The 21,635-nt window shown below is 43.5% G+C and overlaps 1 protein-coding gene across 2 annotated transcripts in view; it reads right to left on the minus strand.

Annotated features, from left to right (window-relative positions):
• The window catches only part of EPHA7 (EPH receptor A7), a 393,019-nt gene that overhangs the window by 287,825 nt on the left and 83,559 nt on the right, over positions 1-21,635 (minus strand). The window lies entirely within an intron of this gene.

Here is a 21,635-nt window from a genome sequence, read left to right on the forward strand (position 1 = left end):
TATTTGTGAGTAAATGTCACTGTCATATTGTTGACGGTAAAGAATGTCACAAGAAAATCTATTCTTGAAAGAAGTGCAGCATTCTGTTTTGTTTAAGGATTAATAATAATAATAATAATAATTTATTTTTATATATCGCCTAACCAGCAGTTCATAGCGGTTTACACAATAGGTACTCGACATACAATATAATAATAACATCATACATAATAAAATTCTAAGTAACTAATAAAAGCGTTAAAACTAATGAATAAGGAAAACACAATATAAACTAAAATAAGTATAGATAAAAAGATTAAAAAATACATTATAACTACATTATAATAGGAAAATTAATAATGTATATTATATTGTTTAAATAGGTGGATTTTAAGATCCTTTCGAAATTGATAGTAAGTAAGAAATGGAGAAACAAGAAGATTCAAACATGAATTCATTAATCCTGCTTGGAGTGCTAAGGTCCTATCCATGCATTTGCTGAAGGAAAATAAAACCAACCAGAAAACAGTACAAGTTGCAAGAGAAGAAACAGATAATCATAACAAAAGAACAAGTAAAGTAAGAAACTTAAGGGCAAGGTCATAGATATACTTAGGGCTCCTTTTACTACGCTGCAATAGCGTTTTTAGCGCACGCCAAACCCGCGCTACATGGCTAGAGCTAACGCCAGCTCAATGCTGGCATTAGTGTCTAGCGCGCGCTAAAACCACTATTGCAGCTTAGTAAAAGGAGCCCTTAGTGGTCTATGCAATAAAATAGGCAGGAAAGTGTTTTTAGCTTGATCTGGTAAAAGCAGTTCACAGTCATTTGCGTGCGGGACAAAGCCGCGTCAACATTTGAGCCCAGACAAATTGGCGCAAGACTCCAGCGCACCGCCGGAAAAGTTAATTTTAAAGAGCTCTGAAGGGGGGTGTGAGGGGGTAACCCCCCCAGTTTACTTAATACTGTTCGCGCTACATTTGGGGGGGTTTGGAACCCCCATTATAGAGGAAACGTAACTTTTTCATGATATTTGTGAATGTGTATAATGTGGGTGGTTTCACCCCCCACTCCCTCCAACGGCAGTGCAAACAGTATTAGGTAAAGTGGGGGATTCCCCCACACACACTCCCCGTTGGAGCTCTATAAAATTAACTTTTACAGCAGCGCGCATGCATGCAAAACTCTACTTAATGGTCTATGAATACTGTTTTTGCCTTGACACATTAAATTCTGACCACTTTAGTGTAGCCACAGTAGTGGTACATATGGTAACATAGTAAATGACACAGATAAAGATCTGAACGGTCCGTCCAGTCTGCCCATTTACTGCATGCTACCCTTTGAAACCCCTGGTCTCATCTTCGACTCGTCTCTTTCCTTTTCTTCGTATATCCAACGGAAAGCCAAAGCTTGCATCTTCTTTCTATACAACGTCATGTCTACTTTTTCTTTCTGAGCACGCTGCCGAAACCCTCGTACACGCTCTTGTCACTTCTCGCCTGGATTACAGCAACCCTGCTTCGCACGGGTCTTCCACAAAGCCATCTCTCTCCCCCTTCAATCTGTTCAGAATTCTGCTGCACACTTCATTCTCCACCCAGCGTCATTATGACCATGTTACTCCTCAGGTCACTTCACTGGCTCCCTGTCCACTTCCGCATACAGTTCAAACTCCTCTTACTAGTCTACAAGTGTATTCATTCTTCGTCTCCTCAATCTCTCTCCCTATGCTCCGCCTCAGGAACTCAGTTTATCAGGCAAATAGTCTCTCTTCTGTTCCCTTCTCCTCTACTGCCAACTCCTGACTCTGTCCCTTTTGCCTTGCTGCTGCTCCGCACGCTTAGAACAACCTGCCTGACTCAGAACATTAGGCTTCATCTCTGGCAGTATTCAAATTCAGGCTAAAAGCCCACTTTTTTGAAGCTGCATTTAAGCACTAACCCCACCGACTTGTAAGGAACCATATTTGTTTGTAATCCCCTATGTAGTCCCTGACCCTCTCTACCTCCTTATCCCTTTGTATTTCCCTACAAGAACTGCATATATTTATTCTCCATTTTTGTCCAGTGTGTCTGTCATAATTAGATTGTAAGCTCTTTCAACCAGGGAACATTTTTAATGTACAGTGTTGCATGACTCTGGCAGTGCTATAGAAATAATAAACAGTACTACTAGTAATTGAAGTGAACGGACCATTTAACAAAGGGAGATAAGAACATAAGCCGTCTAGCCCAGTAACCCGTCCCCAGGGTGGCCAATCCAGGTCACTAGTACCTGGTAAAAAAATAAAAGTAGAATTATTCCATGCTATCGATCTAGGGCAAGCAGTGGCGTCCCTCATGTCTGCCTCAATAACAGACTAGTAGTAATAGTAGTAATGGCGGGGACAGGAACAGGGACAAATTGACAAGTTAAAAAGTGATAAATCACCTGGACTGGATGGTATACATTCCAAGGTACTAAAAGAACTCAAACATTAAACTGCTGACCTGCTATCAGTGATCTGTAACCTATCACTAAAATCGTCTGTAGTACTTGAAGATTGGAGGGTAATCAATGTTACACCAATTTTTTAAAAAGGGTACCAGGGGAGATCTGGTAAATTACAGACTGGTAAGCCTGACTTCAATGCCAGGCAAAATGATAGAAACAATTATAAAAACTAAAATTGTGGAACATGTAGACAAAAATGATTTAATGGGACAGAGTCAACAGGGGTTCAGCCGAGGGAGGTCTTGCCTCAACAATTTGCTGGACTTCTTTGAAAGGTGTGAATAAATATGTACATAGATAAAGGTGAGCTAATTGATGTAGTGTATCTAGATTTTCAAAAAGCTTTTGACAAAGTTCCTCATGAGAGGATCCTGAGAAACTTAAAGAGTCATGGGATAGTTGTGGATTAGGAATTGGTTATCAGACAGCAAACAGAGGGTAGGGTTAAATGGCCATTTTTCTCAAAGGAGGAGAGTAAATCGTGAAGTGCCGCAGGGATCTGTACTGGGACTGGTAGTATTTAACTTATTTATAAATGATCTGGAAATTGGAACAAGCAAGGTGATTAAATTTGCAGATGACACTAAACTGTTCAAAGTTGTTAAAACGCATGCAGATTGTGAAAAATTGCAGGCAGACCTTAAGAAATTGGAAGACTGGGCATCCAAGTGGCAGATGAAATTTAATGTGGACAAATGCAAGGTGATGCACACTGGGAAGAATAACCCAAATCACAGTTACCGGTTGCTAGGGTCCACCTAGGGGTCAGCGCTCAAGAAAAAGATTTCAGTGTCATCATAGACAATATGCTGAAACCTTCCGCCCAATGTGCGGTAGCGGACAAGAAAGAAAATAAGATGCTAGGAAATATTAGAAAAGGGATGTTAAACAGACTAAGAATATTATAATGCCTCTGTATCTCTCAATGGTGTAGCCTCACTTTGAGTATTGTGTTCAGTTCTGGTCTCCTTATCTTAAAAAAGATATAGAGGCACTAGAAAAGATTCAAAGAAGAGCGACCAAGATGATAAAGTCGATGGAACTTCTCTCGTATGAGGAAAGACTATAAACATTAGAGCTCTTCAGCTTGGAAAAGAGATGGCCGAAAGGAGATATGATTGAAGTCTACAAAATCCTGAGTGGAGTAGAATGGGTACAAGTGGATCGATTTTTCACTCAGTCAAAAATTACAAAGACTAGGGGACACTTGATGAAGTTACAGAGAAAAACTTTTAAAACCAATAGGAGGAAATATTTTCACTCAAAGAATAGTTAAGCTCTGGAATGCTTTGCCAGAGGTTGTGGTAAGAGCAGACAATTTCCTGTGGTATGAGTGGACAATTTCCTGGAGAGAAAAAGTCCATATTCTGTTATTGAGAAAAACATGGTGGAAGCCATGGAACATTGCCATTCTTTGGGTTTTGGCCAGGTACTAGTGACCTGGATTGGCCACCGTGAGAATGGGCTACTGGGATTGATGGACCATTGGTTTGACCTAATAAGGCTATTCCTATGTTCTTATGTGATTTTCTTCTTTCCTCCTTTCTTCAGTAAGAGCTATCTCCTTCTAGCAAATCCTTCTAGCCCCACACCCAGCATGGCAATCACAACCATCTCTTCCCATAGAATACAGAATTGCCCTCAGCCATCCTCCCAGCACAGGATTCTCCCAACACGTTCCCTGTCCCCCGGATTCCAGCAAAATCACTACCAATTTTCCAGGCACGTAATCCCCCAATTCACTTAATATCTATCTCCCAAATCAAGAGATTTCTTCTCCCTCTACGAAAGTTAAAAGGCCCTTAGCCACCGAAGCTCTCAAGTCCCTAAATTACCTTGGCACATCTTCAAAAAGTAGTTACCCTTCTGGAGGGTCCCAGTGTTTCACCAGGGTGTGCAAGCCCCATATTATACTTTTGTTTTGTTTCTTGTATCAATTTGGGAATACTCTTAGAAGTACACACTTTTTTTTTTTAAGATAATGTACATTTTTCCAAAACATGTGTACTCTTTGCAAATAGTGCACAATTTTGGAAGAGAGCGTTCTATTAATACAAACCAAAACCCCCCAAATTTTGATTTTTGGATCCCATCATTTGGGGCAAAGTAATTGACATCTCCCATGGTTTTCCAAATAAATTCATATCTCTACTGTTTTTACAGACATAAACAGACAAATAATACCACTATTAATGCCTCGCCAATATCTTGTGGTAGTGAAGCATCTCCAACAACCCCATTTCTCCCCCACTAACTCCTACTAAAATAAACACTTGATCTCTGATTTCATTTGTTATGTTAAAACTCAGTGGCCATTATTCATATTTGGTATTTTTATTTGCTTGAATGACATTTTTCATTATTGGTATTGGTCCAAATAGTAAAATATGCTCTTCGGTGCCGCTGTCACCATTCTAGAAATAGGGGAATATTGACCCCCATCAGGAAAAATGTACTCTGGCAAAATGAAAACCCAGAGCTGCATCTACAGTAAATAAACAGCATCCTAATGTATGTGTTACTAATATCTCATAATGCTAAAACAGAAAGAAAGTATGACCTTTTTTTTTTTTCTTTAATCTGATACTCACTGAGGTGGAGACAGGAAAACTAATGCAATTTCTTGGTATGTCAATGTATTTTTTCTTTTCCCGCTCTATACATCAAAAAACTAGATTAAAATTCCCATCCACAATGTCAATGAGTGTCATGAACACACACGTCTCAAATCCCTGCTGCAGCTAAGTAACAGGACAAGATTGGATTTCATTCACCATGCACAGATTATTAAACAGGCAAGGGTTCCCCCCCCCCCTTTTTTTTTTTTTTTTAAATGTGATTGTCCTTGTTCTCAAACCTGGTAGAAATTCTTTGAAGAGGAGATAGTCATACACAAGACACAATGGGAAATGCCACTAGTCATAAACAGATTATGACCCCCCCCATCTCACCTTTAAAGAAAAAGGTTAGAGCAGTGTTCTTCAACCACCGGTCCGTGGACCAGTGCCGGTCCACAGAAATTTCCTGCCGGTCCACAGGGCCAACACTTGCATCAGGCCCAAAACAGTGTTCTTCAACAGCCACGGTGCATTCGATGCGGCGTTATCATTGAGCCAGCTCCTTCTTCCTCACTGATTTAGTGCACAAAGCCACGGGCAGTGGCTCCTACGGGCATCCTGCGCCTGAACCGGAAGCCTTCTCTCTGACGTTGCTGCGTAAAAACTGGCTTTAGCGCATCCGTATAGAGGCTGACCAAATTCCAGTTTGGGATTCAGCACTAAAACCAAACCAAAATTCAAGTTCGGGTTTTGTCCAAAAATGCCAGTGCATTTTTAGTTGAAACTGAAACTCTGCCCCAAACCCCCACAATCACTCTCCTACATCCCACCCTGCCGGTCATAGGCCCTTCCTAGGTATACCATAAGCAGTCCTGTTGGTCAAAGAGACATGAATCAGCTCCTTTCTCTCTACACAATGTATATAAACAAGCGTTCCCAGGACACTAGTAACACAAATCAATCAATCAATCTGTCTTCTTGCTTATTTGTGCATCTGTCTAGAACAGGGATAGGGAACTCCGGTCCTCGAGAGCCGTATTCCAGTCGAGTTTTCAGGATTTCCCCAATGAATATGCATGAGATCTATGTGCATGCACTGCTTTCAATGCATATTCATTGGAGAAATCCGGAAAACCCAACTGGATTCTGGCCCTTGCGGACTGGAGTTACCCACCCCTAAGCACTTAGGGCAGGGGTAGAGAACTCCGGTCCTCGAGAGCCGTATTCCAGTCGGGTTTTCAGGATTTCCCCAATGAATTTGCATGAGATCTATGTGCATACACTGCTTTCAAGGCCTATTCATTGGGGAAATCCTGAAAACCTGACTGGAATACGGCTCTCGAGAACCGGAGTTCCCTACCCCTGGTCTAGTGGCCTCTTTGGGGGGCAGGAACGAGCCACACTTGTTTTTTCCCTGTGCTACTGCTCTGTTGCAATGGCTGCGAAGGTGCCAGCCTCATCCTACAGGACTTATTTGACCATTTGGGTCAAGCTCTAGAGCCAAAATCCCTTGGATCTCCTCCCCCCCCACCCCATGCAGGTGGACCCAAAGAGGCTGCGAGGACAAAAGTGGCTGGGAAGATCCAAAATGGAGGATATGGAGAATCCTTCTGCTGAGAAACAGCAGGAGAAAAGACAAACTGAAGCAAAATGGTTGCCGTTCCTGCTGAGGTGGGTCTAAACTAAACCTTAAGTTTGTATACTGCATCATCTCCACAATCGTAGAGCTTGGCACGATTTACAGGAATTGGTATAGAGAAGGAACTCCAATGAGGGTTACAGAACTTAGTATAGAGAATGTTTAGAAGGACTTAGTATAACAAAGAGGAGGAAGTATTACATTTTTGAGAATAGCCAAGTTTTTAGATGTTTTCGGAAAAGTTGGAGGGCGCCCAGATTCCGAAGTGGGGTAGTAAGGTTATTCCAGAGCTCTGTGATTCCAAAGGAGAGGGATGTCCCTAGTTTTCCTGTACGGGATATGCCTTTTAATAAGGGGAAGGATAGTTTGAATTTTTGGGTGGATCTGGTGGTATTAGGATTCGAGGAATTCCAAGATAGTGGGAGAAGGGGACAAAGGATGCCGTGTAGGATCTTGAAAGTTAGGCAGGCACATTTAAAGTGAACCCTAGAGATTACTGGAAGCCAGTGAAGTTTAGACAGGAGTGGGGAGACATGGTCAAAAATTTACTTTTTGCGAAGATTAGCTTAGCCGCGGTATTCTGAATCCGCTGAAGTCTTTGAAGGCTTTTCTTTGTTAGGCTTAAGTAGATAGAGTTACAATAGTCCAGTCTGGAAAGGATGATGGATTGTATGAGGACAGCAAAGTGTTGTTGATGGAAGCAGGATCTCACTTTTCTCGGCATGTGAAGGCTGAAAAAGCATTTTTTTTTTACTAAGGAGTTGAGGTGGTCGTTGAAGGATAGTCCCAAATAGGGTTGCCAGATTTTCTTTTCAGAAAATCTAGACCCCCCCTAGTTCCGCTTCCCAGGCCTGCCTAGTTACGCCCACCCCACTCTAATCCCACCCCCCAAGCCCATCCTAGTCCCGCCCCTGCGATTTGAAAAACCATCTAGATCCCTGGACATGTCCTCAAAAGGAGGATAAGTCCGGGGAAATCCAGAGATAGATCTGGTAAGCCTAGTCTCAAAGCCTCAGACCAGGGAGAAGCAGCAGCTCCAGCAAGATTTGAAAAAGAATAAAGATTTAAAAAAAAAAAAAAAACCCTCCCTACCCCTCCTCACCAGGGCCTTTTCCAAAGTCATAAACAGCCAGCTGATCTGCCAGCTCTTGCACTATAGAGGGGCTACATCTAACTCCAGACTACCTCTACTTCACAAAGCAAGCAAAAGCCTGGATCTTCACCCAAGTCTTTAATCCATAGGCTGATTGACCAGGTCTAGCTTGCCACACGCACTAACTATATCAGTTCATAAAACCTTGTTTAATTGTTTAAACAACTTCTCTTGAGTTTAGCCTCTTATCTGCTTATCCCAACGCACACTGTACCACCCAGTGGTTAGAGCTACAGCCTCAGCAACCTGATGGTTATGAGTGCTTATCTGGTGAGTTTAGGTGGGTTTTTGTGACTTAAGCCTTATTTTAACATGGTCTAAGTCACAACGTCCAAGTTCCGTCAATCGTGGGCTGTATAACTTTTGGTTATACATGCTGTACGACTAAGTCTAAGCCGGCCCACATCCCGCCCAAACTCCCGCCCTCGACACTCCTCCCGAAACGCCCCGTTTAGCTTTGGTCGTTCAGAGGCACTATGTAGGCCTAGGTCGTTTAGAAATACGTCCAAAACCTGTTTTTATTATCGGCACTTTGACGTATTTAGGAAATGTTCGTCCAAGTGCCGACAGGCCTGTTTTGGGACGTTTTTCTCTTTTGATTATGAGCCCCTTAGCGCACCTTAGTAAAATAGGGGGTAAATTTCAGTGCTGTTAATGAGTATATTTTTGAACTGCTTCATGGTAGTCCTAATAATAAGTTTTGCCTTTACCTCATTCATTGTATTTGTATACAGTAAAACCTTGGTTTGCAAGCATAATTCGTTCCAGAAGCATGCTTGTAATCCAAAACACTCGTATATCAAAACAAATTTCCCCATAAGAAATAATGAAAACTCAGATGATTTGTTCCACAACCCAAAAACTTTAATACAAAATACTGTATGTACTTGTATTACAAGACCTCGCTCATTTAGAACAGTCACTACACTCCCGCAGCATCAGAGAACCATCGGCTCAGTTGTGATAATGCGATTCGTATATACTGTATGTACTTGTATTGTATATACTTGCTCATTTAGACCAATCATATAAAGACCTGAACGGTCCATCCAGTCTGCCCATAAGTTATACTCATAAAAAAATACATGATTAGATTAACTTGTCTCTTCTTTGATATTTCTGGGCCGTAGACTGTAAAGTCACTACACTCTTGTAGTGTCGGAGAGAGAAGAACCATCAGCTCAGTTCTGAAATTGTGATGTGTGTATACTGTATGTGCTTGTATTGCAAGACACTGCTTGTATATCAAGTTAAAATCTAATAAAATGTTTTGCTTGTCTTGAAAAACACTTGTATGCCAAGTTACTTGCAATCCAAGGTTTTACTGTATTTATATTTGGTATTTTTACTGCTGTTATGCTGTTAGATTGTGAGCCTTCGGGACAGTAAGGTAATTTCTAAGTACCTATTTTACTTATAATTTTAATGCACCCTATTGTCTATTTTTCTGTAAACCGCTTAGAATCCTAACGGAGTTTAGCGGTATATAAGAAATAAATTACATTACATTACATTAACAAAATTATAAGTTTTATGTTGAATAATACCTTCTGTACACTGCCTTGGGTGAATTAACCATAAAGGTGGTTAATTAATCCCAATAAATAACTAAATAAATACTTGCAGGCCTGCCCTGCCTCTCAGTATGACTCAGGACAGGCGCCATTTCCAGAATCAGGCCTTTAGGGCCCATGAACTATCTCTGTGTTTTGATTTTTATTATTATTATTATTATTGGCTCAAAACTAGTGTGGATAACAAACAAACTTTAAACAGGTTCTGAATGCAATTGTATAGATACTTATGAAAATTTCTTAAATTTGAGAATTTCTTAAATTTTTACACTTTTAGACAGGAGGGGAAGACCTCAGAAGCCTGCACCATCAAGAATATCAATTCTCTAATGATCATACAGCAGGACAGGTTTTTAATCATAGGTCTCACACACCCCTCCACACCGGTTGATAGCTCAATACTCTGATTGTGTATTTAAACACTTCACTCATTTGAACCGGTGAAAAAATGAAATGCACTTATCTGTAGTTAAGGATAAGAGCCCGACGGGACCCGTTTCGCCACTCTCTAGGCTTCGTCGGGGGACTTTTTTTTGAAAGCTGTGAAACAACACAAAACAAAAAGACAAGCGCTGTAACATTCCATATAGACAATTGTCTTAATTTTTATGCGAAATAGTACTCACTGCATTCAGTTTAGACTGACACTTCAAAAAATGGCGCCGGTGGCGCTAAGACGCCGCGCATGCGAATTTCTAGGCAATGCGTGATGACGTCACTTTGCACGTCCACAAAGTTAAAGCACATCAGAAAGTTCAAGCACATCTAAAGAACTTTAGAAGAAAGAGTGCCAGCCAATATTGCTATTCAAACCCACTGGTTTCATCGAATTAAGTTGAAACGTCCATCTAGCTTCTCTCTGAAGGAGTTTAACATGCCGATCGCCTCCCCGATCATTCTTCCTTTCTTTATCAATGCACATACATCTGAGTTGTTGAAAATCATGTGCAAATTCAAGGCAATGTTCCACGATCGGGGCACTAATTTTCTTTAGTTTAAGGTTTGCAAGTGAAATTGTGCTGTAGATAATATTTTTTGTTGTCAGCAGGATTAGTGAAAATCAATACATGCGATACATGGAGCACCATTGAGCACATCTCGTCTCCTCAAGGTTTTGTGCAGTGCGGCTCGTGTAGTATTTGTGCCATTACGATGCAGGGTTTGATTTTCACTAATCCTGCTGACAACAAAAAATATTATCTACAGCACAATTTCACTTGCAATTCCGATTTTGTGGTGTATGCCATTGTGTGTCCCTGTGCTAAAGTGTACATAGGCAAGACCATACGTCCGTTTCGCATACGGATGTGTGAGCACAGATCCAACCTTAAACTAAAGAAAATTAGTGCCCCGATCGTGGAACATTGCCTTGAATTTGCACATGATTTTCAACAACTCAGATGTATGTGCATTGATAAAGAAAGGAAGAATGATCGGGGAGGCGATCGGCATGTTAAACTCCTTCAGAGAGAAGCTAGATGGACGTTTCAACTTAATTCGATGAAACCAGTGGGTTTGAATAGCAATATTGGCTGGCACTCTTTCTTCTAAAGTTCTTTAGATGTGCTTGAACTTTCTGATGTGCTTTAACTTTGTGGACGTGCAAAGTGACGTCATCACGCATTGCCTAGAAATTCGCATGCGCGGCGTCTTAGCGCCACCGGCGCCATTTTTTGAAGTGTCAGTCTAAACTGAATGCAGTGAGTACTATTTCGCATAAAAATTAAGACAATTGTCTATATGGAATGTTACAGCGCTTGTCTTTTTGTTCTGTGTTGTTTCACAGCTTTCAAAAAAAAGTCCCCCGACGAAGCCTAGAGAGTGGCGAAACGGGTCCCGTCGGGCTCTTATCCTTAACTACAGATAAGTGCATTTCATTTTTTCACCGGTTCAAATGAGTGAAGTGTTTAAATACACAATCAGAGTATTGAGCTATCAACCGGTGTGGAGGGGTGTGTGAGACCTATGATTAAAAACCTGTCCTGCTGTATGATCATTAGAGAATTGATATTCTTGATGGTGCAGGCTTCTGAGGTCTTCCCCTCCTGTCTAAAAATGTAAAAATTTAAGAAATTCTCAAATTTAAGAAATTTTCATAAGTATCTATACAATTGCATTCAGAACCTGTTTAAAGTTTGTTTGTTATCTACATTGAGGAGGTTCAGTTCCATTTCAATCCTATAGTAGTTCAAAACTAGTGTGGTCAATTATCACGTCAATTTTTTAAAAATGTAGAGCGCAGATTCCAAAGTTAGTCCTCACTTGATGCCCTTGATTAGAGAAGTTAGCAGTGCCCAATGTGGGTGTCCTATACAAAATCTGGCCCTTAGTGCCTCCTAAACAGGAAAAATTAGCACAGGACCTGCAAAATACATAAATATATAGATTTTTAAAAAAATCCTTAAAATTCTGGTGCATTAAATATGGGCTCAGGCAATGGAAACCACTAATGTGTACTGAATTATAAGGTTAATACCTGTGGCCATAGTTTTGTACACATCTGGGGCAGACTTAGGCCTATGAACCATTACTGTCATGGTTCCTGATGCAATGAATTCTGGATTCTGTGCATCTTGCCAAGGACAGGATATCTCAGTGTGAAGACTGAATGCTTCCTTTGTTCATTGTTCTTTATTCTGAACATGAGGGAGAGACACTTTCCCCACTAAACATTGATTGGATGTCCTTGGTCTGCAACACTGTGTGTATTTTAGCTCACTCCAGATCTGGTACTGTCCTTTGCTGTCTTGGCTTTCTCCATTTTCACTTGTAATCATGGTTCCTCTATCTGGCCATATGATTGCAATGCCCAGTTCATCCAATCAAGAGATCTGGATTCTAGTGCAGTGGTCATACTTTACATTTTTCCATGATAAAATAAACAAGAACCAGCTTTGTGATTGCATCAGCTCTGATGTGTACAACATTGTAAAAGTATCATTACATATATGCCTAACTAAGTAGAACTTCTTTGCAAACATCTTTACATGACAGAACAACACCGGGAGGGTGAGCTTAAGAGAAGTTGAGAGTGTTTGGCAGATAAAAGAATTTGTTCCATATACCAGAGACTGACACTTTTAATAGTGGAGGACATGCCAGCCTAACTCAGCACCATTCAGCTACGGCAGATCCTGAGGCTTTCTGAGAAATTCAGCTGCTGTTTAGGATAAGACAGAGTCTACTGCTTGGATTGGATGGTGGTTCGACACGCCTCTGACGTGCTCATGCCCTTCCCATGTCAATATCACCTTTGCAGTTACACGCTATAGAACTTAGGCACTAAGGGGCAAATTCTATAAAGGTGTCCCAATTGTAGGAGATAGGCGTCCTACCATTGTCTAACCAGACAATCGAGATGCGCATTTTAAAAAACTCCAGAGGCAGGCAGCCTAAAATGTAGACATTTTTGCAAGCTTAGGGAGATGCTTAGGGTCACCTAAGCTCGCCCAAGGCTTAGGTGTGGTTTCACCTGGAAGTGGCCTTAGGCATATGTGGCCGCTAAGCCAATCGTGGCAAGGGAATCTTCCTGCCATGATCAGTTTAGGGGCCACGACAGGGAACCCGTCCATCCCGTGAAGTTGGCCAGCTGGAGAGAAGCCCACTCTCAACTGCATTCAATGCATGACTGTATTCAAACTATTCTTAAGTACCATCATTCTTCAATTTAATAAACCATTTACCTGTAAAAACATAACTCAACCATATATAACTGTCATATATTCACTTTAAAAAAAGCTTGAACAAACAGGTAGGTTTTAAGCAACTTCCTAAATTGCAGGAGGTTCCTGACAAGGCATTGCACATCAGTGGACTGGCTAAAGAGAAGCAAGAACTCTTGTTTGTACATACCAGATATTATTCTCTCTCTAAGGCCCAGATTCTCTAAAAGTGCGTCCCGATTTTAGGCAGCTGTAGGCGTCCTACAGCTGTCTAATCAGCCAATCGGGATGCACGTTTTTTTTAAAAAAAAATGCTCCCCAGGCAGGCCGCCTATATTGAAGGCGATAGGCCCTGATTCTGTATAGGACGCCCGGGAGAGGCGTCCTATTCAGAATCAGCCTAAACTAAACCCCGATTCTGTAACCGGCGTCCATGTTACAGACGCAGGTTAGAGAATCGGGTTAGATTAGACACGGCCCGCTACACTTATCGCGGCAAGGGATCTCTCTGCCGCTATAAGTATAGCGGGCCGCGGCCTGTCCGATCGGATGCCCCCCCCCCCGACACTACCGACCGACCGCCCCCCCCCCCCGACACTACCACCCGCCCCCCCCCCCGGCATTACCGATCTCCCTCCCACCCCGACACTACTGATGCTGGCAGGAGAGTGTCCAATCCCTCCTGCCCGAAGACGGCACCCCCCCCTCCTGCCCGAAGACGGCACATCCCCCCCCTCCTGCCCGAAGACGGCACACCACCCCCCGGCGCTAACAACCCCCAAACTAACTTGTTCTTCGGGCCAGACGGTTCTTTCCCGTCTAGCCGGTAAGCCCGCCTCGTCGAAATGAGGCGGGCTCGCCCCTTCCCGGCCCATCCCGCCGAAGCCTAAGGCCTGATTGGCCCAGGCTCTAGGCCTTAGGCATAGCGGGTCCGCCCATCCCCACTAAGTCTAAGGTCTGATTGGCCAAGTGGGGATGGGCGGACCCGCTATGCCTAAGGCCTGATTGGTCCAGGCTTCTAGAGCCTGGGCCAATCAGGCCTTAGGCTTCGGCGGGATGGGCCGGGAAGGGGCGAGCCCGCCTCATTTCGACGAGGCGGGCTTACCGGCTAGACGGGAAAGAACCGTCTGGCCTGAAGAACAGGTTAGTTTGGGGGTTGTTAGGGCCGGGGGGTGGTGTGCAGTCTTCGGGCAGGAGGGGGGGGGTGCGCCGTCTTCGGGCAGGAGGGGGGTGCGCTGTCTTCGGGCAGGAGGGATTGGGCACTCTCCTGCCAGCATCGGTAGTGTCGGGGTGGGAGGGAGATCGGTAATGTCGGGGGGGGGGACAGGCCGCGGCCCGCTATACTTATAGCGGCAGAGAGATCCCTTGCCGCGATAAGTATAGCAGCTGCGTCTACTTACAATGTAGACCAGCATTTTGCTGGCCTACATTTTTAAGGTTTCTTCCTTTACTAGGGAGACGCGTAGGGCCACCTAGGTTCGCCTAAGGCCCTTAGGCGAGCTTAGGCGTCTTGCGGGTCTCCCTAGGCTCCCGGAGGTGCCTTCAGGCCTGCCTGGGGAGCATTTTTTTTTTTTTAAACGTGCATCCCGATTGGCTGATTAGACAGCTGTAAGACGCCTACAGCTGCCTAAAATCGGGACGCACTTTTTGAGAATCAGGGCCTAAGTGTCCACCAATAGATGATTCTCAGATCTCAGCTTCCACGATGGAATATACAGCATTAAACATTTTTCCAAATAATAAGGCAAAAATCATAAACACCCTGATGTATGAGTTTCAAAACCTTGAATTTAATGCGAAACGCCATGGGCAACTAATGCAATCTCTTCAAAATGGGAGAGATATGCTCATGTTGGTCTACTCCCAAGAGCAGTCGTGCTGCAGAGTTTTGTATCATTTGCAGCGCTTTGATACACATCTGTGATAAACCCAGATAGATACTGGGCAAAATAAAAAAAAACTGTACCACAACCTCCTAACCACTCAAGCTGCAACACTCGACCCACAACTCTACAACCTATTGACCATGACCACAAACTACAAAACCTTCAAAAAAGAAATAAAAACCCTACTATTCATAAAACACAGAAAACCGAACTAACACAATCAGAAATGTCCCGAGCATCACCTGCAACTACTACATATAAACTTCCAATATCATGACAACTCAGATGTAATCCTTAGCAACTCAACGAAATGTACAAACTACTCCCTAAATACTTCTAATCTCCGGACAATCCATTTGTAATCCACCTTGAACCGCAAGGTAATGGCAACTAACCTCATCCCACAATAACTGATCCCTAGAGTTGTTAATCACTAGTTTCTAACTTTGCTAATTCCACGCAACTTGTTGCATCTTTCAATCAATGTTAACCGGCAGAATATTGCTAAATCCAAACTGTAACATCTTCTAATTATTGTAAATCGCATAGAACTTCACGGCCCTGCGGTATATAAACTGGTATATTATTATTATTAATCCACCTGTGATAATACCAAAGCTTGAAGTACTTGCCTAAAATCACAATTTGATATTACATTCTTTAAACTAACAATTTAAGCATGGTAAAATAAGCTGATTGAACTACTTTCGCAATTTGAGCTTTGAACGTTATGTGCCGTTAGAGAATGCACATACACAAGTGGAAGCAGAGACTATTTCCATTTTGTCTGTAGATTGTAAGCTCTTTCGAGCAGGTACTGTTTTCTTACTCTTTGTGACTGTGCAGCGCTGCGTGCTTCTGGTAGCACTATAGAAATAGTTAATAGTAGTAGCAGTATCAACAGCTGCTACGTTAGCTAAAGAAATTGTATACTGTCATTTTCACAACCGCCATACAGAAGAGCATTACAAACTGAAAAGGGCTGATTCAGCCAAATGAGTCATCATCCCCCATGTGCAAATTCCCCTAACTGGAGGGGGAAGGGTACAAGAAGGTCAAAGATACATGAATCAGCTCCTTTCTCTCTACACAATGTATATAAACAAGCGTTCCCAGGACACTAGTAATACAAATCAATCAATCAATCTGTCTTCTTGCCTATTTGTGTATCTGTCTAGAACAGGGGTAGGGAACTCCGGTCCTCGAGAGCCGTATTCCAGTCGGGTTTTCAGGATTTCTCCAATGAATGTGCATGAGATCTATTTGCATGCACTGCTTTCAATGCACATTCATTGGGGAAATCCTGAAAACCCGACTGGAATACGGCTCTCGAGGACCGGAGTTCCCTACCCCTGGTCTAGAACAAGGGTGGGCAACTCCAGTCCTCGAGGGCTCCGCGGAATCCAGTCGGGTTTTCAGGATTTCCCCAATGAATATGCATTGAAAGCAGTGCTTGCAAAGAAATCTCATGCATATTCATTGGGGAAATCCTGAAAACCCAACTGGATTCCGGCCCTCGAGGACTGGAGTTGCCCACCCCTGGTCTAGAAAATCAGCTGGCTATGTCTTTGGCTATCCATGACATGACGTTGCTGGTTCAATATATTTGCACGTGACTGCTCTTAGTAGATGCATTTTATGCACATTTTACTCTGCGGCATTTTTGTTTGTTTGTTTTTTTGTTTGAGAGAGGTGATGAGTTGCTGTTAATCTTAAAAGTCCTTCTTAATCTCAGCCTTGCATGTTTGGCACAGCAAAACATTGTCATTGGCAGCAACGGATTTTGCTGTTTTCCTCACTACAGAAAGGCCGCAGAAGCTAGCATTCAAAGGGAGAAGGGGGTGGGGGGTCTAGATTTCCTCCACTGTAGCTTCTAAACATGCTTCTCATGTCAGTGTCTTTCCCACTGTAATCCAGTCTTGAAAGTGCAGCTTGTGCAAGCAGTATTCCCATTGTCAATGCTGCCGACCACATCTCGGATGAACAAGTCTGGAAGCTTTGTTTTAATCACACTGACTGCTCCACAGAGGGAGCAATTACAACAAATGGCCTCAGCTACAGACCTTCTGCCACCTATACAATATTAATTTTCATACTGCAAATGAGCAGCAGATGAGGTTGTAACAGGATGCAATATTTACACTATATATTCAAATTTACCCCATTCCCCCCGTCTACGTCCAGCACCTAGCATAAGACAGCCTGGAAAAAGAATACTGGGGGAAAACACTATTTGTGGCTATTAGTGGACCAGATCATTATCTCAGAAAGGAAGAGAATCCCTTTACATTTCTTTGTGGGATTTTTAACGTACATGACAAATTCAAGGAAAGGTGGCCCTTGACTTTCCGTAGGGCCTTGGGCAGCTTAGTAACATATCATCAAGTTCAAGGCCAAAGTGGGCGTCGACCACAACTCCAGTAGTTGGGAAGTAGGACAGGTGGGAGACAGACTTTTACAGTCTGTGCCCCAAAATTAGCAGGGAGCGATAGAGATAAACTGCTCAATATTCAGCAGTATTTAACGGCCGGGAATGGCTCTTGGCCAGCTAAATAACCCTAAGCTGGCTCACCATCGATATTCAGCAGGAGATAGATAGCCAGCTATCTCCCACTGAATATCCCAGTAGAGAATGACACGGTGACAAAATTCATCACCGTTCCCGTCCCCGCGGATAACCGCAGGAAACCATCTTCATGTCATTCTTTAAGGAGAGAGGGAAGAATCAGAGTATGAATGGGCACAGCCACTGACCCTCAAGCTTTGCTTTGAAGAATGCTGGTGTAGAAGGACTGAGGTTGAAATAGACACTAAAAAATGACATGGGATTATTTCTCGCAGTTATCCGTGGGGACGGGAACGGTGATGAATTTTGTCACCGTGTCATTCTCTATATCCCAGTCACTGGCTATGTCATCAACCGTTGACACCAATACTCATTGGCTAACCAGTTACATCTAGCAGCCAGATAGATCAGGTCCATTTTTGGCCACTATAACTTAGCTGACCAGCTGAAGTACATTGGCTTGACCAGCTAAGTCTAAGGCACTTGCCCTTAACCCAAAATTCAATGCCTATTGCCAGATATGACCCTGGCATTGAATATTCAGGTTTGCCACTGACCGTGGGAGGAGCTGAGCTGACGCCCAAGGTCTGAATTTTGAGTCCAAAGTACACCAGTGTTTATTCATGAAAGAGTGGTACCTGGGCAGAGTGCCAGAGTACACAAATGTTTAACGAGCCAATTGGCACTAACTGGTCACCAACAAGCAGTTATCAGCACTAATTGACACTAATTAGAATTTGCACACACAAGTGTCTAAGAGTGTTCTATAAAGTGGTGTGTGTAAATTCTCATGTGTGGATCTCAAAAGGGGTTTTGGCCATGGGAGGGAAATTGGCGAGCTGTGATATAAATTATGTACACTGTTATAGAATATAGAAACGTAGAAACATGACAGCAGATAAAGGCCAAATGGCCCATCTAGTCTGCCCAACCGCAGTAACCATGATCTCCTCCTCTCCCCATTGGCTAAGGTTCTTAACATTTGCATCTCCTCTTCCTATAGGCTAAGGCTCTTTGCACCTGTATTGTGAGGTCATAGAGCTGCCCATCCACAGTAATCATGATCTCCTCCTCTCCCTATCGGCTAAGGTTCTTAACATTTGCATCTCCTCTTCCTATAGGCTAAGGCTCTTTGCACCTGTATTGTGAGGTCATAGAGCTGCCCATCCACAGTAACCATCATCTCTTTCTCTCTCTGAGAGATCCCACGTACTTATCCCAGGCCCTTTTGAATTCAGACACAGCCTCTGTCTCCACCACCTCTTCTGGGAGACTGTTCCACGCATCTACCACCCTTTCTTCTGAAGTCCTAGCTAGTGCTTCTCCATTCAAGGTGTATGTTCTGCATGAATTTCTGCTGCCGAGATGCATGACCTTACACTTCTTAGCGTTGAAGCCCAGCTGCCATGTCGAGGACCAGTTTTCCAACGTGATCAGATCCTGCGTCATACTATCCTTGAGATTGCTTTCACTTACTATGTTACACAGTTTGGCGTCGTCGGCGAACAGTGCTACTTTACCCTGAAGCCCCCGGGTCAAGTCCCTTATGAATATGTTGAAAAGGGATGGTCCCAGGACTGATCCCTGCGGCACTCCGCTAATGGTGAATGCAGGGAAAGGGGTGACATGATTGAGACATTTAAATACGTCACAGGTCGTGTAGAGCTGGAAGACGACATAAGAACATAAGAACATAAGAAGTTGCCTCCGCTGAGGCAGACCATAGGTCCATCCTGCTCAGCGGTCCGCTCCCGCGGCGGCCCATCAGGTCCATTGCCTGAGCAATGGTCTATACCTATCTGTACCCCCCAATCCCTTTTTCTTCTAGGAATCTATCCAAACCTTCTTTGAATCCATTTAGTGTTTTCTTGTCCACAACAGCCTCTGGAAGCCCGTTCCATGTATCTACCACCCTCTGAGTGAAAAAGTACTTCCTAGCGTTTGTTCTAAACCTGTCCCCTTTCAATTTCCCCCAATGCCCCCTTGTACTTGTGGTGCCCCTTAATTTGAAAAATCTGTCTCTGTCTACTTTTTCTATGCCCTTCAGGATCTTGAAGGTTTCTATCATGTCTCCTCTAAGTCTTCGCTTCTCCAGGGAGAAAAGTCCCAACTGCTTCAATCTGTCGGTATATGGGAGATTTTCCATTCCCTTTATCAGTTTGGTTGCTCTTCTTTGTACTCCCTCAAGTACCGCCATGTCCTTCTTGAGGTACGGCGACCAGTACTGGGCACAGTACTCCAGATGCGGCCGTACCATTGCACGATACAGCGGCATGATAACTTCCTTCGTCCTGGTCGTAATACCCCTCTTAATGATACCCAGCATTCTGTTTGCTTTCCTAGAGGCTGTGGCGCATTGCGCCGATGCCTTCAGTGTTGCATCTACCATCACTCCCAGGTCTCTCTCCAGGTTACTAACCCCTAGTGGTGTTCCCCCCATTTTGTATGTGAACATCTGGTTCTTTTTCCCCACGTGCATGACCTTGCATTTTCCCACGTTGAAGCTCATCTGCCATTTTTCGGCCCACTTTTCCAGCTGCGTTAGATCTTTTTGGAGCTCCTCGCAGTCTTCCTTGGTTTGAGCCCTGCTGTATAGTTTGGTGTCATCTGCAAATTTAATGACTTCACACTTTGTTCCCGCCTCTAGGTCATTTATGTAGATATTGAACAAGAGCGGTCCCAGCACCGACCCCTGCGGAACTCCGCTCGTGACCCCTTTCCAGTCTGAGTAGTGACCCTTTACGCCAACCCTCTGTTTCCTGTTTGCCAGCCAGTTTTTGATCCATCGGTGGACCTCCCCTTGTACCCCGTGGTTCCATATCTTTTTAAGCAGTCTCTCGTGTGGCACCTTGTCGAAGGCTTTTTGGAAGTCAAGGTAAATGATGTCTATAGATTCCCCTTTATCCACCTGGCTGTTCACTCCCTCAAAGAAGTACAATAAGTTTGTGAGGCATGACCTACCCTTACAGAAGCCATGTTGACTTGGTTTTAGCTGCCCATTTTTTTCGATGTGCTCACAGATGCCGTCTTTAATCAGTGCCTCCATCATCTTTCCCGGAACTGAAGTCAGGCTCACCGGCCTGTAGTTTCCCGGGTCCCCCCTTGCGCCCTTCTTGAAGATGGGCGTGACATTTGCTATTTTCCAATCCTCCGGGATCTCTCCGGTTTTTAATGATAGGTTGCATATTTGTCGAAGTGGCTCCGCTATTACGTCTTTTAGTTCCTTGAGTACCCTTGGGTGAATGCCATCCGGACCCGGCGATTTGTCGCTCTTTAGTCTGTCAATCTGCTTGAGTACATCCTCTTGGCTTACCTCTAAGTTGACCAGCTTATCGTCTTGGTCTCCTATTACGATCTCCTTGGGTTCCGGAATGTTGGTTATATTCTCCATCGTGAAGACTGACGTGAAGAACTCATTTAACCTGTCAGCTATCTCTTTCTCTTCTTTTACAACTCCCTTTTGGTCTCCATCGTCCAATGGTCCCACTTCTTCTCTCGCCGGTTTCTTCCCCTTGACGTATCTGAAGAACGACTTGAAGTTTGTTGCTTCCTTTGCTAGTCTCTCTTCGTATTCTCTTTTTGCTTTTCTAACCACTCGGTGACATTCTTTCTGGCGTTCTTTGTGCCCTTTTTGGTTCTCCTCTGTTTGGTCCTTTTTCCATTTTCCATTTTCTGAACGATGCTTTCTTGTCGCTTATCGCCTTCTTCACTGCACTTGTTATCCACACTGGGTTTTTTGTTCTATTTTTTTTGCACCCTTTTCGTTTCCATATTCGTTTCCAAGGGACCCTCGGTCACAAGGGGGCACCCGCTTAAACTTAGAGGAGGGAAATTTAGCAGTGACACCAGGAAGTACTTCTTCACAGAAAGGGTGGTGGATCATTGGAACAAACTTCCGGTGCAGGTGATCAAGGCCACCAGCGTGCTCGAGTTTAAGAATAAATGGGACATCCACGTGGGATCCCTACGAAGGTCGAGCTAAGGAACTAAGTCATATGCACTCAGACTTAATGGGGTGGGTCAGTAGAGTGGGCAGACTTGATGGGCTGTAGCCCTTTTCTGCCGTCATCTTTCTATGTTTCTATGTTTCCATAAAAAAGTATTTCCTCAGATTACTCCGGA

This window comes from Geotrypetes seraphini, chromosome 3, assembly GCF_902459505.1.
Source record: "Geotrypetes seraphini chromosome 3, aGeoSer1.1, whole genome shotgun sequence".
NCBI classification, from domain to species: Eukaryota; Metazoa; Chordata; class Amphibia; order Gymnophiona; family Dermophiidae; genus Geotrypetes; species Geotrypetes seraphini.